General features: G+C 45.5%; 1 pseudogene; it reads left to right on the top strand.

Moving 5' to 3' along the window:
- The first annotated feature begins 8535 nt into the window (after positions 1–8535).
- LOC136642456 (5S ribosomal RNA) lies at positions 8536–8654 on the top strand (annotated as a pseudogene).
- The last annotated feature ends 2698 nt before the right edge of the window (positions 8655–11352 follow it).

Below are 11352 nucleotides of genomic sequence, written 5' to 3'. Positions count from 1 at the left end.
GCACAGTGCCGGAGGGTGCGTCTCTGCATAGGGCCTTAATGTGCATCCTTGATGCATTCTCTGTCTTACAGGAAGCGCCCTACCTGGGCATGCGTAAGACTGGAACACATTTCTTGGCAAGCATCCACTTAAACGTACCCAAGGAGCAGTAATATGCACAATGCATCAGGCCTTTACTACAGTGGTTCCCAAAACTGGAGGTCAGGATTCACTGGCGGGTCGCGACCTGATTTTTGGTGGGTCATGCAACTGACAAGGTGGTAGCTGAACAAGGAAAATGAATTGAGCCCTATGGAAACGGAAAGGAGCAGCACAGGCATGTTTACTCACGAGTAGGAGAGCCTGCCTTGGAAGGGCAGGCCAAGGGGAATGCAAGCCACCAGAATGATCCCGATTCAAGGCACTCAGGTCCCAAGAAACTCTTGAGAAGAAAGTTCTCCCCCCCCCCCCCAGGCTGACGAGGAAAATGCACTGAGCCCTATGGAAAGCAAAACAGAGCACATGTACACATTTACACATTTACTCATGAGAGTAGGGGAACATGCTTTGGCTTCTTTTGAAGCCACCAGTCCACAAGGCCACTAGTCCAGAATGATCCCAATCTGACGAATGTGGAACTCAAGAAATGCTCCCAAAGATGCCTCCTTCACCATAGTGAAAAATGATAAAAACAGGCTTGAACAAAGCTAGGTAGGTCCCAATAGAGTGTCATTTTAAAAAGTGGGTCCTGGTGGTTTGGGAACCTCTGCTCTAGTACTTTGAGCTAGGAAGACCACATTTTGGCCCAGCGGGGCACTTGTGCCTTGTCCAGTGGTGTGGTAGGCAGAAATTCAGCCCGTGATGTTTTGTCCATGCAGGGTCTGATTATCTTGTAATTTTTTTTAACCATTCTTTTTATTGACATTTTCTGCTTGCCATGCAACTGGTACAGAAGCAATTGCAGGAAAAAGAAAAAGGTGACAATCCCAATCCTACACTGACTTCAGAGTTGGTTCAGCCATGAGGTGGACCAAAGCAGCTGTTACAAGCAGTGGGCTGGAAGAGATGGCAGACCAACGAGAGGTGCCCTGCACCCTACAGCTGCCACCTTCATCACGCACCCGGCCCCTTCACCATGTTCTCCAGTCCTCTTATTGCTGAGAGAAGGGGGGGCAGCAGCCCACCCCTTCCTCCATCACAGAGTGATGGTGGAGGCAGGAGTAGCAGGGGCCATGATGATCCTATTCTGATCACTCCCCTTGGAGAAAGTGTTCAGAATAGGCTGGACAGGTTGCCCCACCCCCTGACGTTTGCCTTCTCTGCATGGTCCACCCAGCCTTTTCGCCTGGAGTGGCACCCAGTGGGCACAAGTAGGCAGCAGTGGGAAAGGTAAGGGTCAGGACCACTGGGTTGTGTTGCCCTGCCCACTCCTGAGTCATTTGGCTCTTTCTTTAAACAGACTGGGAATTTTAGGATAGGAAGCTGCTGCTGTTTTGAGGGCTGAGACACCAGGACTTTACTACTTGATGTCCTTAGCAAATGCATGGAAAGAACTTTTATAGGCATGTTGAAAAAAGGCAGAGAGAAGAGAGGGTAGACCTTCTGAAAAGCAACAGATAAGTGTTTCTCATCAGATCTCTTGAATATGTGAGTTTTGTCCTCCAACTCATTGAATGCAGGGCACAAAATGATACGTGAAAATAATAGCAGGGAAACAGATTCCTGTGGTCCATAATTTACCACAATGTCCTGGGCTAGCCCTGTGAATGGAGGGGGTGCAAGGTCTCAGAAGGTGTTCATGCTGGATTGTGCCCAATGATGCGCAACTGTGGCTAAGATTGGGATTTACAGAGCCCAGCCCAGCATGGATCAAACTACATTTGCATCAAACAGGAGCCTCCCTCCTGGGGCAAATAGTTACTGCAAGGTTCCAACCTTGATTGGAGTTGTGGCAAGGGAAAGATCATCCAGATCACCCTCCCCTTGCAGTTCATAGCACATCAAAAGAAGTTAAGAATGTTTAAGTTAAGCATGTAACGTACTGGAGATCTGAGCCATACAGTTCCTCTGTGCAGTTATTGAGGAACAAAACAAGTTATTAAGGGCACAATCCTAAGCAGGTCTACTCAGAAGTAAGTCCTATTGTGTTCAATGGGACTTACTCCCAGGAAAGTGAGGTTAGGATTGCCCCTTTAGGAACAAAACAGTGTGCTGTGTGGCGATATGAAATTACCTTTCTCGTTGTCAGAGTTCTCCACATACAAATAATCTGGAAATATTGACCGTTCATGTGCGTGCATGTATATACACATGCGTGCACACAGACACTTTTCCATGTATTTTCAAGCCAAATAGCAGCCAAGGAATGGCAGCTGTTTCAGTACAAGACAGGAAGCATTTTTCTCCCCAAGGTATCATGAAGCCAAACAGAAGAAGCCTTCAGTTATGATAAAGGCTCATTATTTGGAAAGTCTTTTTTTTTTTCCTTCTGTTAGCAAAACATGAGGAACAAATGGCTGAACTTTTTGCAACGAGGAAACTCTTGCTCTTACTGTGTGAACTGCAGAGGATAACCAACAATCGATAGGCCTCTTTGGGGAATTTCTGAAGACCATTTTCAAGTGTTCTGAAAGGGGGCAGGGAGGGTTGTGGTGGTCATCTCTGGGGTCAGCTGTATTGAAACCAAGTAAGATGGCTGGCTGGGTGTAATGGTTAGCAATGCTGAGAGTATCCATCAGTCCTACATACAGCAAAGCCAAGGTGTGCTAATAACTTTACTACAACAAAGAAAGAACAGTCATTTCTACAAAGGTAGAAGCAACAAGACAGAACACAGAAGCTAAACAGAAATCTAATCAAAGTAGGAGAGAGCAATCCACAACTATTGACACTAGATCAGTGGTTCTCAAACCGGTGGGTCACGACCCACCAGTTTGTGTAACACTTCTCCCATCCCTTTAAGGGGTGGGGGAAGAGGAGGGAGGCAGCGATGCAATCCCCAGGATCGCATCGCTAAGGGGGGGTGAGGGGGGGTGCTTTGCACTTCAACAAGGCAGGGCTGCAGCAGGTGCGGGGAGCCCTGTTCAGCACTCTCCGAGGCTTGGAATGTTCGCTAAAAGCAGGTGCAAAGCACTTCCGTTTTGCAGGAGGTGCTTTGCACCCGCTTTTAGCAAATGTTCCAAGCCTTGGGGAGCACTGTGCAGGGCTACGCAGGGCTCCCCGCACCTCCTGCAGCCTGCTGCAGCCCTGCCTACATAACGTGAGTACAAAGCATCCCCCCTCGCCCCCCTTAGCAACACAATCCTGAGGATCGTGTCGCTGCCCTAGCCGCTCCCCCGCAAGAACTTACTGAGGGAGTAAAGCTCCCTCAGCGTTTGAGAACCTCTGCACTAGATAGTAAATTGGCGATTGTTCCCTCTCCCAGTAGAGATGAATACATATACCCACACACCTACTGTATAGGTCAGGCCTGTATGCTGTCACTCAACAGTAAGGACTATCTAGTACAGGGGTTCTCAAACTCCCACCCACTGTGACCCACCTATTCTGCAGGAGGCTGTTGTGACCCACCTAATTCTCTGGCACTGGGCCTCCACAGGCTTCAGAAGGCCTCCATGGGCCTATAGAAACAACCACAAGTTACTTTCATGAACTTGGAAGTGAACCAAAAGCAGGGATGTGCTGTGCTGGGGTAGCAGCTGAGGCAGAACTGCCCCATCATAATCAGTGGAAAAGCATTGCAGCCACCACACCCGTTTACCCCTGAGGAGGCTCAATGTACACCCAAGAAAGTGGGTGTACAGAGAGCCTCCTCAGGAGTAAGCAGGTGGGGCAGCTGCGATGCTTTTCCATGGACAACAATGGGGCATTTCTGCCTCACCTGCTGCCCCACACTACATGTCCCTGATCAGAGGTGACTTTCTGACTGTTTCTGGAGGCCTGTGGAGGCCAGTTGTGGTCTCTAATTGCATCTAGAGGGCTCCAATTTGTAGCCAACCAGACACAAAGGCAGATGGGAGGGACCAATCCAGGACGCACCAGACATCTGGTTGTGACCCACCAAGTGGTTCTCAACTCACAGTTTGAGAAACTCTGATCTGGCAGTTATGAAGCATGTAAGAAAGACTAACCAGACTGGATCATGGGGGTGCAGCTGTAGCACAATGGTAGAGTACATTCTTCTCATGCTGAAGGTCTGAACAAGAGGGGGGTAAAGGGGGTAATTTGTACCTGGGTCCAAGGTCAGAAAGGGGGCCCAGGAGACAAAGGAGGGGGCCCAGAAAGTTCCTGGGATCTGACATTTTCCAGTCTCACCCAGACTTACTGCCCGCATGGGATGCACATAGCACATGACAGCAACTACTGCCAGAAGCCATACGCACCAGGCCCAGGAATGTGTATTTCTTAACAGTGTCTCATCTGGGAGGAAGCTGGCCTGCGCTAGGAGCTCTTTGGCTTGTGCATCTGCTTGCCACGAAGGAGTGTAGAGGAGCTCAGGGACACAGCTGCTGCCCACCCCCACTGCCATCCCCCAGCCCGTTTCCCCCCTCCCTCTTTGGGAAGGGGCACAAAAGAAACTTTGTACCCCCTGATAAAGTTCCTCTCGGAGGCCCTGGTCTGAACCTTCAGCATGAAAAGTACGTGCTCTTCCATTATGCTACAGCCCCATCCCCATGATCCAATCTGGTCTCTAGTATCACCAGGTAGAGCTTGGAAAGTCTCCTATCGGATGCCCTGGAGAACTCCTACCAGTCAGTGTAAACAATACGGAGCTCAATGGCCCAGGAGCCTGACTCAGTAGAAGGCAGCCTCATATGTTCCACAGAGTGCTGCATTCCTCTTGCATTTATGTTTTCCTCCTGATAACAGGTGCTGTTTTTTCTTTGTAATTTCTGGCCATCATATTAGGAAAGTTTGCATGCCTGCTCCTTGGAGCTCACCCAGGTTTTGTAATACCCCTCTGCTGTTGCTGTTTTTTCAAGATCCAGGAGATTTCGCTGAGATTTTTGGTCTCTGAGCTACTGCATCTAAATACCCATAGGAGCTAGATGACTTTTTATGTGATATAGCTGGTCACTTTGGGGCAAGCTGGCCTGGCTACTCTGGTGCCCTTGACTGGGGACAAGATTGGGGACAAGAGGCAAGCTTTATGTCTCCCACCCACTTGCTTCTCCTTACCTGGTTCATCCAACCCCCAAAGCCATATCTCTACCTGCTGCCACCCCTGCAGTCAGGGTGACCCTCCCTCCTTCATGAATATTTGGTTCCTCTCCTAAGTACATAACAAGAACTGATTTTAAAGCTCAGAGTATAAGTATAAGGTGCTATCACACAATTGTGAAGTACAAAAGTTCAGTAATGGTTTGAATAAATAACTTTTGCAGCAGGGACCATCACAGTAAATGGACTTGCAGAGTTGCCCACTCTGCACACAGCGGCCATCTCTGAGTGGTGGTAGTAAAAGTGGTAATTTGCGGGGGGGGGGGGGTAGCTACCCTCATATACCATAGGAGCTAATTGGCTTAAACTTGCATTCCCTTCAACTAGCACTTCAAAGGTAGTATTGACCTCATCCTCCAACACCCTTGAAGAACAGGCTGTCTCTATTCCTTGTTCTTCCAGCCACTATTCACTACTGCTCTGCTATCTGTAACCCCATGATCATTCCCCTTCTCCATGGCATGGGTAAGTCTTCATGGTGTAGACAAAGCATTATTTAGGGCACAATCCTAACCAGGTCTACTCAGACGTAAGTCCTATTTTGTTCAATGGGGCTTACTCTCAGGAAAGTGTGATTAGGATTGCAGCCTTAGGGTGCAATCCTAACCCCTTATGTCAGTGCTTTCCAGCGCTGACATAAGGGCAATGCAGCTCTGAGGTAAGGGAACAAACATTCCCTTACTTTGAGGAGACCTCCGTGAGTGACACCCAACTGCAGGATGCAGCACACGTTCCATTGGCTGGAAAGTACTGACATAGGGGTTAGGATTGCACCCTTAGTTACATACTGCTCCAAGCACACTGTAAATCTGACTATACTCAAGGTCAAGCAACCCAAGACCTCCTGTCACCTGAAGCAGTATGTAAAATGCTTTCCTTCCTTACCTGAAGATGTGCCAACCTCTGCTTCTCCCACTCTAATGTTCTAGTTCAGCAGTCTCCCCCCTCTACATTTCCTCTTCCATTCTGTTTCCCACTCCCTTTTCCCATCCAAGCAGTGGAAAGAGGAGAAGGTGCAGCAGAGGCAAGAAGGTGGACAGAGAAGAGCACCCCCCCCCCCACCAATCCACTACCTGATGCAACAGCTTCACTTGGTCTCATAGATGGACCAGCCCTGATCATCCTATTAAAGCCATATATGCAACTGGGACAAAATGCGTACACCTGTGGGCCAGGCAAAAATGGGTTAAACTGAGTGTAATAGTAGCAGACGTTGTTTGGGTGGAACTGCAGAGCAGTTAGTTTGCAGGTGCAGTCTCCCTACTTGATTACCTGGCATCTCCAGTGAAAGGATCTTATGCCCAGGGGTGTGGGGGGAAAACATTTAAAACATATACTTCATTTTCAGTAAATGAATTTTTAAGGAAGGGGGACAGACGGACAGCAAACGGTATAATCTTAGCTACCACTGGATGGTATTTGTCTCCAGCATGAGCTACGGAACACTCTACGTCATCACTGGAAAGAAACCATATCTGTAGATGATCTGTCAAAGTCTGAAACGGATAAGATATTTCTGTTTTGCTTTCACTGATGCCAGTGTTTATAGATGCCCAATGTTTAGTGTAGTGATCTGTTGTTGGCTGTAGCATGTTTGTAATACAGCAAAAGAACAGTTTTCAAGCGTTGTGTGAGGCAAACTGCAATAATCTGTCATTTCTGAAGAATATACTTCCAAATTCCTCTACTGTGATGAATAGTCAGTGTGTGAGAAGAAAATGGCATTCATTACATCTTGGACAGCAATGATTATATATACTGTATATTGCTTGAACCATATTATTGGGACTTGGACTCCCCAGTGGTTTGCAAATCACAAGTCAGCAAAAATGCATAAAGCGGCCCTTTGTTTCATGTTTTTCCTAAATGCACTCTGGAGGGCCCCCCAAGTGGCATGACTCCATGTGGGGATATAGAGAGGCTCTAGCTCTTTGACCCAGTTCCCATCTTAATTGTACCCCTAACTGCAGAGGAGTGACCCCCCCCCACCTGAAATTGTGGAGCACTCCTGCCAGTCACAATACTGACCTAGATGACCTGATTCAGTATAAGGCAGCTGTATATCTTTAATAGTGGCAGACCAACCAGATGCTTTCGGCATGTTCAGCAATAGGGCCCTAACATAATTCGTTTTTGTTCCCAGCCTCATTCTGGATGAGAAACGGTATAACAATACCTTTGACAAGAGGGCTTCCACTCAACAGTGCCATTTACATTGTGGAGCCCCATCCTTCCTGTCTTTGGCTGTCACTCCAATGTTAGGAAAGAATTTGAGTTTCAAATAACCTTTATTCCTGATATGTTTAGAGCATGAATCTTGAATCTTTTTAACTTCTCATTGTGTTTAATCATCTGTCTGGGAGCCATGAGACTGTTACTTAATTAAATAAATTTCTTGGATAATTTCTTGAATACTGAAGCATTGAACATGGAGCTCTTTCTCCATTACATCACCAGTTTTGCTTTTCTATGGTTGATCCAGATTCAGCTCAGAGATCAAAAAAATGACAGCCAGCCATCTCCTCTTCCTTCCCTTCACAATGTACACTTTAGCCAGCCACAGGAACCCAACTCTACACACACACACACACACACACACACACACACATTGTAGGTTGTGTTTTTGTATTTTAAAAAAAACATATGGTTTAATTTAGCAAGAGTGATTTTGTAGATTATGGTTAAGTAGGTAATTAGGAAAAGATGCTGTTTCTAGGAAGAGAAGTCAAAGACAGCCAGCTTAGGAAAAGTGTAAAAGTTCCTTGATAAAGAATCTGTCACATGAAGAATATTCCTCACAGACCACTTTATTAAAACTAGGTTTTAATAAACTATCCTATTGTGACTAACTTGAATGGGTTGTTTAATATTGGAGCTAGCTATTTAGACCAATCCTGAATCACTCTCGTCATTTTCTTTTGACCAATATTGAATGTCTCAACATTTTCTTTATAGATGTTTCTTATAATATCCTGAGTTCAGTGGAGTAGCTTATTTATATGAAAATAGATGAGCCTGTCTTATACTGACCAGTGATCCTACTTTTCCAACTCTGATCAGTAACAGCTCTCCAGAATCTCAAGCAGAGTTCCCCTCCCCCAGCACTGCTTCTTGAGATCTAAGGTGGAAGATGCAGGGGTTCAACCACAGAGCTTTCTATATGGTGCTCTACCACCAAGCTATGTGCCTTACTCAAGTCTGCTTCATTACAGCTAATTGAGACCTCCCCTTCCATGGTCAGTTTTTCAGTCTCAATGTCCAGATAAGTAGCTGTGTTAGTTTGAGGCAGCAAACACAATGTGTCCGATGGCAACAAAAAGAAAAACAAATTTGTATAGCATAAGAACTGTTACCCTGCACATGCCCGATCTCGTCTGATCTCGGAAGCTAAGCAGGGTCAGGCCTGGTTAGTACTTGGATGGGAGACCTCCTGGGAATACTGGGTGCTGTAGGTTTATACCATAGTCTTTCGAGACTGAAGGTTGCCAACCATAGCATAAGAGCTTTTGAAATGAAATCCATGACATGAGATTCACAGTCGACAGTTGTACAAATGTGTCTGCATAGATAGATAGATAGATAGATATGCACACACACATATGCATACATAGGCATAGAGGGGAAAAATTGAAACCAGAGTGTAAGTTGGTAGAAAATGAAAGTGGTTCTGTGATTAGCTTAGAAGAGTACAAGATAAGCATTAATTATGACTGTTCTTGTCAATTATCACCATGCCTATTTTTGCAAATTTCTAAGTTTACCATAAGACTAAGAATCTATCTATCTATCTATCTATCTATCTATCTATCTATCTATCTATCTATCTATCTATCTATCTATCTATCTATATTATTTCACTTTGCGCATTGTCTGTCATACACAAAGGATTATGCTCCAATAAGTTTGCTATTCTTTTAGCCTCTTTGTGGTTTTTGCAGTCCCTCAGAAGTCCTGTTCATATGTCATTATACCTGAACACAGTGTCCATTTTACCGAGCTAATGTGAGTCCTCTGGCAAGCCCTGCCTCCATGCTGACATCCTTTGTAGCTCTTCCCCTCTCCCACTCTCCCCAAGGACAGCATTTGTCTGCAGAGGCAGACCTGGGGAAAGTTCCTCCCGGTGATGTAGACCTCTAGGAGTTGTAGATCATGGGGAGAAATTCTGTAGAAAAATGCTAACCCTGAAGAAAATGGGCAAGAGGGCTACCAAATAAATCAGTGGTGCTGAACCACATGCTCCTGTGTCCTATAACCATGGACATTGACCATGAGAATTACAATAATGTACAAAGACGGGTAGGATAATCCAGCCAGTGTTTCCAGACATCGCCTCTCGTGTTTTGCAGCGTACACCCTACATCTACACCTGGAAACCTGGTGACTCATGCATCATAATCACTGAAATATGCATGCTGATGGGAAGCTCCTTTTCTTCCATGTAGAATCTGTAGGTCTTATTGAACTGATTTTCCCATCCTAATAATTGTTGAAGCCAAGGTGTATAATGTGTCGGTAACGCTGGCTATTGCGGTTTTGTAACTAGTACCAGGAGAAAAGAAGTCTCTACATTTATATATATTTTTGAGTAATAAGATATTATGTACCCTCCATTAATAACATGATGTAATCTGCATAGAATCCCAGTCAGATCCATCTATAGTTTTCAGCACAATCAAGACAGACAGATTTGGTGTTTTCTGCTTTTACTCATCTGAGACAGACACTTGGAATGTTTTGGCACCTTCAGCAAAAATTGTTCTGTGAAAGGGACAGTTGGCAGGTAGAAATGTTTGCTCCTGTAGTTTATTACACCTCTGAGATGTGCTAATTTGAGCTAAGATTCTTTTGCATCTGTTTAACTGTAATATAAACAGAATGAAGCAGAAGAGAGCCTGCTTTTTGTGCCTGATGATGCAACAAGGGACAACTGTTGATGAGCCCAGGAGTTTTCCAGTCATCTGGTTTTAATCCTTAATGCTCTCTGAAGTGCTGAAGTCATTCTTGGCTATTTCCTCTTCAGCGGTTCCTTTCAAGGCACCAAATCAGAGATAGCGAAAATGGTAAGAAGAGCATCTTTGACACATTTTGACCTGTTGAGTGGTTTGGTCTGACTTGGAAGGATCATGTGAACAGTTCAACATGTTGCCAAATGATTACTCAACATGCAATGGTTTGTGATACAACAGGCAGCCCAATTCTGACTAGTGCTGGCTCAGTGGGGCCACACGATCTCATCCAGCACTTGTCAGGAGCAGACTGGAGGTCTCCTCAGGGTACGAGGATATCTTTCGCCTTACACACAGTAATGCCCCAGCCTGCTCTTGGGGATCTTCACCCGCTAAATAGTAAGCACATGTTTGAGCAACCTCATGTAAAGCTTGCAGGTCCATGACAGGGATTAGCATATGGCGGAGAGCTGCTCTGGTGATGCCGTCCCCCCTTCTGGGCCTGATCCATCCCCTGTTCTGTCCACGGATTGCACTGTTACTTATGTAAGTTTGAGTCCAATACAAATACAAGCCGTTTGGACATCTCTCCTGATAAAATGGGCATCCAATTTATAAGGACTGCTGTCAGATAGAGCCCAGAGAAGCAGCCAGGTGTTTCCCTAGTATGATTTATGTCTGGACAAGTTAACATTAAGAGGCGCTAGGCCAAGATATTCAGATCCAAAACTGCAATTACTGACCATTGGCTGACCTGTTAAAATGCCTTGCATACAGTAGAAATGCTTGCTTTTTACATTGAGAATGGCTGCCCAGGATCTGGTGCACTCAAAGAGGAAAGGGTGCAGATGAAATTTCCAGCTGGTATCTCTCCTTCCCTTCTGAAGGAAAGATGTTTTTCTTTGTGCTGGGAGAATTCATCTTTCATCACTGCATCATCACTGCTTTAGAAAGCTGCATGTACAGAATATTTCAAAAAACCCAGCCTATGCCTTTCATTGGCTGCTCTGAAACACTTTCATGCCATGCTTCTTGAATTAAGAAGAAGATTCAGTATACCTGCTGCTTGACTAATCCATTTTGCTTTAACATCACAAGAGGATGGGATACGCCACAAGATAAACTTTCCATAATTACTGGTCTACTGAGGACTCCAACATGTTGCAAAGGATTCTGGAGTACATTTGAGGGGGAAAAACTTAGTTGC

Source organism: Tiliqua scincoides, chromosome 2, assembly GCF_035046505.1.
Source record: "Tiliqua scincoides isolate rTilSci1 chromosome 2, rTilSci1.hap2, whole genome shotgun sequence".
In the NCBI taxonomy this organism is placed as follows: Eukaryota; Metazoa; Chordata; class Lepidosauria; order Squamata; family Scincidae; genus Tiliqua; species Tiliqua scincoides.
The sequence above is the reverse complement of the archived record's forward strand: the minus strand, read 5'-3'. Positions and strand labels throughout refer to the sequence as shown.